Source organism: Microtus ochrogaster, chromosome 26 (genome assembly GCF_000317375.1).
Source record: "Microtus ochrogaster isolate Prairie Vole_2 chromosome 26, MicOch1.0, whole genome shotgun sequence".
NCBI lineage: Eukaryota > Metazoa > Chordata > Mammalia > Rodentia > Cricetidae > Microtus > Microtus ochrogaster.
The window spans coordinates 5,311,458-5,318,257 of NC_022025.1; the positions used below are offsets into that span (position 1 = coordinate 5,311,458).

Below are 6,800 nucleotides of genomic sequence, written 5' to 3' on the forward strand. Positions count from 1 at the left end.
GAGAGAGAGAGAGAGAGAGAGAGAGAGAGAGAGAGAGAGAGAGAGAGGATGAACTTCTAACAAAGGGACAGATTGGTGTTGTGGCTCTACACATATTTAAATACTTACTTGAGCAGTATGTGTTTAGCTTTAGCATATTACAATTTTTCATTTGATTAAAAACTTTGACCATTTTACTTTTTGCTTTTTCCTGTGTGTTTGTGTGCATGTGTCTTTGTGAGTATGTGTGCCCATGTATGTGCTGGTATGAATTTATTTGTATGTGTGTGTGTGTGTGTACACGTATGCATACATGTGTGGAGGATGAGAGATCTATGTCTGATGGCTTCCTTAAAAATTTTCAGCCTCACTTTTTGGAACGTCTATCACTCAACACAGAACTTACCCATTTGACTAAACTGACTGGGCAGCAGGGGCACAGGATCCCCATCTCTGCCTTCCCTGCTCTGGGATATGTGAGTACTGGGAAGTCAGGACCTGCGCTTGAGTGGCAAGTGCTTTTATGGACCAAACATCTTCTTTTCCCCTTATGATTTTCTAACCAAAGATTTAACATTTAATTTTTGAGTTGTTTCAACTTTATATATGTTTGTACGTTTTTGTATTTATTTGAACACTTTTGTGCCCTTGCTACATACTCTAAATCTTATTTTGTTCTTAACAGATGCTAATAAACACCTTTTCATCAGTTTTCGGTTTTGCTTTTTTCTTTGTTCCCTAATAGCTGACTTTTCTGGTTGTAGTCTTTGTCTTAAGTGAATTTCTTCAAAAATATTCCACAAACTGTAAAACTCATCCCTGGTCTAGAAATAGTTATCTTAGTAATCCTGTGATGTAAGACCTTGTAAGTTCTTAAAAACTGTGTTTCAAGATTTCCAAAATTCAGTGAATATCTATGCTTGTCCAAATGGCTTTCTCTCTGCTAAAAAAAAAAAAGCAATGATAATAAAAGTATATTCTGACAAGGAACTAAGCATGAAAACTGCTCACCCATTCTGAGGAGTTACCATCTTCACAGGTGGCTTTGTCTGGAAACATGCTGTCTTGGTGTAAACTTTGTATAGATTACATATGAACAGTTTCCAGGTGTGTTTGTGTAAAGTACAGTGGGGGATTTTCTGGTTCTGTAACAGGGCTACTGATTTGATAAGAAAACAAAGTCTATGTGGAGCATCACCTCTTAGAGTCCCTCTCTGGTTCCAGGGTGAAATCACAAGTATATTAATGGCCTGCATTTCCTATACCAAGAAAATTGATTTTCCTTTTGTGTCTAGGGAAAATCATTTTGAGGATACTTGCCGCAATGTGATGAATGGCACTATAAACACATTTTACAACTTCAGAAGGGACAACACTGACTTAAAATAGTTTGCTCCATGCAATCCAACTCAATTTCCTTAATATTATAGTTAGCTTTGTAGAGGTCCTTGTCCTCATGGCTCCCTTTGTCTGCACGGATGTCTCTGTGTAGTCTGATGCCCCACAAGGTAGAAAGACAGCAGCACTTTGTGCTTTTGGCTGCCGATTCACCTCATTTAGAGTCAGCCACTGCTGGATTCGCCAAGTGTACCCTGGAAGGGACTTCCTAGCCATTTGCTCCTCTGCTGTCTAGCAAAGCTTGTGTTTCACTGCCTGGGACTGAGAGAAACAATTGAGTGGGAGGGCGAGGCTACAGAGATATTTGCTGGAGAATCTTAAAGAAGCCTACACAAGGATGTCTGGGAACCAGATTTTAAGTGAACAAAATAAAATCTTGTCCCCCCCCCCCTTGCCCGCCTCGTGGTTATTTCAGACTTTTTATTTTTAAAGTAACCTTCACATATGGTTTCTCCATTTAAGCCTACATATATTTTATGTTGGTATATGCATGGTGTGGGCTTACTTTTCAAGATACAGAACTCTGAATAATGTATTCCTAATTCTGGCCTTTTTAGTTTGTATCAATATGAAGGGACCACTGAAAATTCTAACAGAATTACTATGCTGTGTTCACACTCAACTAACTCCCATACACCATTACATTCTTAGCACATTCTATTAATTATGGAAATCACTTTCATCTCAGTAGTTGAGTTTGCATGACAACAGCTTCTTGGGCTCACTGGAGCATCTGACCAGCATGTCACAAAACTCTCTTGCAGTGTGGGTGGTGACAGGGCTCTGTTGACAACAAATCTGCAATGAAAATACCTCACAAACGTGCAACCACTCAGAGCTTCCTTAGACAAGATCATCTGCATATTCACATAGGTCACTAGTGTCAGCAAAGACAAGTTCCTCTCTTAGGGCAATCAGATAGATTGTGAGGACATATAGCCACACAAATACCTGTAAATGGTCACACACACACACACACACACACACACACACATACATATGCATATACACACATTTATATATAATTGAGCAAATATTTGTATATAGAATTGGTACCATGTGCTCTCTTTTATAAGCATGCATTTTACAAGTCATATATAAATGTTGCGTTATGACCTTAAATTATACAAGAGGGTCGAGTAGCCCAGAGAAGTAAATGATAAGGACCTAGCAATAAGGTAAATCAAAGTCATGGAAGAATTAGACCGAATGCCACAAAATTCTTAACAGAGAGAACCATTGCAATATGAAATGGTGTTTCCATAAAAATCTGGAAGAAATCATTACATGAGCTATTTAAAAATCACACTGGACTAAAGCCCTCCAAAATATAGCAATGCTGTAGGCTCCTAGCCTACATTAGAGGTGGCAGGAGGAAGATGATCTAATGATTTGTGTGGTCTCAGTTACTATGACTGTATTCATTTTGTGTGCTCCTCAGTAAATAATCTTCTATCATTTTACACTGCTTCTTGAGAGCAATTTCACCAAATTCATCTAATGTAGACTTGGATACATTCAGCAGAATCTCAAAAGAAGTGGGAACGAACAGTCAACTTAGCATAAGACAGAAAAGGGAGACAACCGTGTGTAAACAAAGGGGGTGCCCTTTGAGGAACTGACTCCAGAGAAGACACGTTTTGACTCTATAGCTCTGGCCCTGTTCCACCCCGGGGAAATGTAACCTGCCCTTCTCTTTTAGCCACAGAAACTAGATATTTTTTCTTTTTATGAATGTCTTCTTGGGATGATATTGAGAGCAGAAAACGAACTGAAACATCTCATGCATAAGCCACTAGGATATATCTTGATAGCTAGTAGCTAGAGCCCTCAAAAGATCATGGCTCATTTCAGAACCTATGACTACAAGAATGAACACAAAGAAGGGATCATTTAACTTGAAATAAAGTTAGAGCTGAAAGAAGAGGAGACTTTCCACTGAAGCTGTAAGTTATTATTGCTGTGAATCTTACAGAACTAGAGAATCCTCGACTAAATGTGTGTTTCTGATTGATCACCTGCCTTGCAGTAGAGATGAGAGACAGGTGACCTTTTAATGCCCTGGCTCTTTCCTTCAACATAGATATTAATTCTAACATTAAAAAAATCACTTATTTTTGTGTTATCTTTGCATTTGTTTAGCTTACCAATTTTAATGGCAATGACACTAAATCAGAAGTGTTGTTGATGTTAGGCAATGTTGAAATAAGTAACAAGGTTTATACTTTTTCCCATATGTACACTGTCATATTTTAAAGGTAGTCATTGTACACAATGAGTGAGTCACATAGTATGCCATAGTATATATTTTTATTATTTATAAAATCTGCAGCCTATCCACACATTTTCTTAATGTACTGATGGCATATAACTGAAAAATACTGAATAGAGGAGCAGGTCTTTCCTTTGTGCACTGACTGACGAATGTTATTTTTTTATGCATTAAGTTTCACAATGTATTGGTAAGGATACAACTTACAGACGTAGATGTTCGCACCATTTTTTTGGGTGTGTGGGAGTAGGTTGGACTTGAGACAAAGTTATCTTGTCATATTGTTTTAGGCCCCTATGAGTGTAGATACAGTTTTCTTTGTTGCATCTGTGCGGGAATACATCTCAAAATTTCTTCTTGAGTCCATTGGCATCATGAGCACTTCACGTATCACTTAGCATATAAACAAATCAAGAGAGCCCAGGGCATGCCTATTCAAAATATCCTTGTACTCCTGTTTGGGGAATCAGAATCTAAAGGTGTGGACACCTCAAACCTACAGATGTGGGGAACCTTCATAAACGTAAGACATTGCTGTAACAAAGAGGAAAATGCCACCTTACTAAGGTCTGCTGCACGTTACCTTCAAGGTTGTCAAATTATATTCAGCTGGTTTTAGAAGAAGAAAAGGCAAATAACAGTACAGAACTCTCATCAAGTTTCCTCACTCCCTTTGGTAGGGATTGCTATCCACAGGCATCTAGTGTACTGAAAATCTGGGTGTTCCGGGTAATGCTGACATCTAATACACTTATATACACAATAGCATCAAGCAACAACCTCAGACTGTGATAGGATAAACCAAAGTCAATCTAGAAACTAAGACAGGTAAATGAATATGTCCAAAAGAATGGTATAACCCACACCCACTCCTAAACAAAGTAGTCAAATGAGCACTTCTGGAGACCAGGAGCACAAAGAAATTCAAGCAAAGAAGCTCTAAGTAACCAGCTAATCTCAGCTCACAAAAATCTTAATGTGCAATGTCCCAATGAATGAATACATTGGGTAAGTATACATTCAGGGTATCTATAAACATATATCTATTACTGTTTGAACAAGAGTAGAGATAGTATACAAGTTCATTAGTTGAATCGGTGACCACACATCTTGAAAAAGGTGGGGTTTTAGTTATCTTCAAAATTTACAGTACTCTAAGATATTTTGAAAGAAGGTGTTCACCCCTTCAGTCCATCTCATCTTAAAGAGACACTTGCGTGTTCGTTACCTCTCGGAGGAGCTAGAAGGAGATGTAAGGGAAATTCCTAAGAAACCAGCTTATTGGATATATCACCTAGTCTATTTTTGGACCGCGGATCTCCCGCCCTCTCCGTGTTATCTCACTGTCAGTGAGATAAGAAAATGGAACAGGATCAATGGGAAGATAGGCTTTGAGTCTGGTCCCCCCCTCTTCAAGTCAAAAAGAGCAAAGGGTAGCGAGTTAGGGGTGATTCCCAAGCATTCTTGCCTGGGGTGAACCCCTGTCTGCCCTTGTCTGCGGAGCTCATTCTGGCAGCATTGGGGTCCTGCTGACCGCTACCCACCTCGCCTGGCAACCTCCACACCCACATGGAGCTACCAGGGTGTCAGCCGCTTATCACACAGTTCCTGTGCACAAAGCCTTATAAACCCCCAAGTGAAGGAATCTTGAGCCCAGCGCAGAGCTGGATGGAGGCGGTTGGCGAATGAGACCTATCTCTCCAATTAGTCCCTGTACCTCTCGCTCCTTAGTAGCAGATCTATGATCAAAATTGGCCTCTTCCTGGAGGGACAGTAGCGCGCGCGCACACACAAACTCTCTCTCACGCACACCCACATTGCGCCGGTGACCCACGTTTTCCCACCCCTGGCAGGTATGTAGAGACCGGTCCATGCTCTGCCTCAACTTTCCCCGCTTTGCCTGCCCCACGCCGTACCCGAGCTCCTGCGCCCTCGCTGGGCGCCCTCCAGAGGAACACATCCCCCTCTGGGCTTCTTACCTCTCACCATCAACTCCTGGCAGGAACTGGAGCTGACCGCGGTGGTAGAGGCGGTGAGCCTGCACCCAAGCTCCGGCTCATGGTTGGTCCTCTTCATCCGACACAAAAGAGGGAGCTTGCTGCCTTTGTCCTTTCTAAATCCAAGGGAGAACTTATTTTGCCCCTGAAATGGCCAACTTGAACGCGAAGCTTCCTGTCACAGTGCCCCCTGCCCCCGCCCCCGCCCGGTTGCGCGCTGGACCACTGCCCGGTGGCCCAGCATCCAGGCCTCCGAGTCAAGGAGGAGTGGGAAAAGGGAGGGCTGGAGGAGAAGAGCGGGAGGAGGTTGGCAAGAAGGGTACCCAGTGGTCTTCTGCAGAAGGGAGGGGAGCTTCAGAGCCCAGTCGCCTTCCTTCCCTTTGCAGCCAAACCCACTTCCTAGGCTGAGAAGCAACTTTCCTTCACCTTGGCCAGACTGAAACAGTCTAACTGGGACTCAGGCAGAGAGGCACGGACCTTCTGACATCCTCTCTTCATTCTCTTTCTCCTTTTCCTCCCCCCTTCTTCCCTCCGTTTATAGGGGTGTATCTGCAGAGTCTTCCGTGAGCTACAGTACCTAGACCTGAGGGTTACAATACGGAAAGCCTGGCTGGGTTTCTGGCTTCTCTGCCTCAAGGTTTGCAGCCCTTAGGCAATGCATGCAAAGGTCGGCGAATTTCGGAGCAGTGGCGTGAAGGGGCGTGGGGAGGTAGAGAGGGAGGTGGCTCCAAGTTTGAAGCTCTGCTAAGGCTGATGGCACGCGGGTGGGCAGGGACCCACAGTCATTCCTAGTAAGAACTCTCCTGTGGTCCCTGTGTAAGGCGCTGACCACACTTGGAGGAGACCGCGAAAGACGGAGCAGTGTGAGCGCGTCAACCGGGGAGGCCGGTACGCAGCTCTGCCCCACAGGCGGTTCAACAGCACATTGCGAGCCCCTGGGGAGGCTTGTGCAGAACAATCTCTGGGTCAGCAGGGAGGGAGACGCTCCTGTTTCCTAGCAACGCTCATCAATCTTCTCGGGATGGCTCCCTCTGAAGGAATTCGATTGGACAGCCCCTTGAGAGAAGCCACGCCCCTTCAAGAATGCTGGGCTGCTGCTTTTTCGCATTCTCCCAAATTTCTTAGGCAGAAAAAGATTCTAGGGAAGTGCTGAG

The 6,800-nt window shown here is 43.3% G+C and overlaps 1 protein-coding gene across 1 annotated transcript in view; it reads right to left on the minus strand.

Annotated features, from left to right (window-relative positions):
- Grm3 (glutamate metabotropic receptor 3) overlaps positions 1-6,487 on the minus strand; it is a 222,005-nt gene extending 215,518 nt beyond the window's left edge. The window contains exon 1 of the mRNA XM_013350444.2: positions 5,629-6,487. The gene's annotated coding sequence lies outside the window, so the exon portion shown is untranslated. The remainder of the gene's footprint in view (positions 1-5,628) is intronic.
- Between the last annotated feature and the right edge of the window lie 313 nt (positions 6,488-6,800).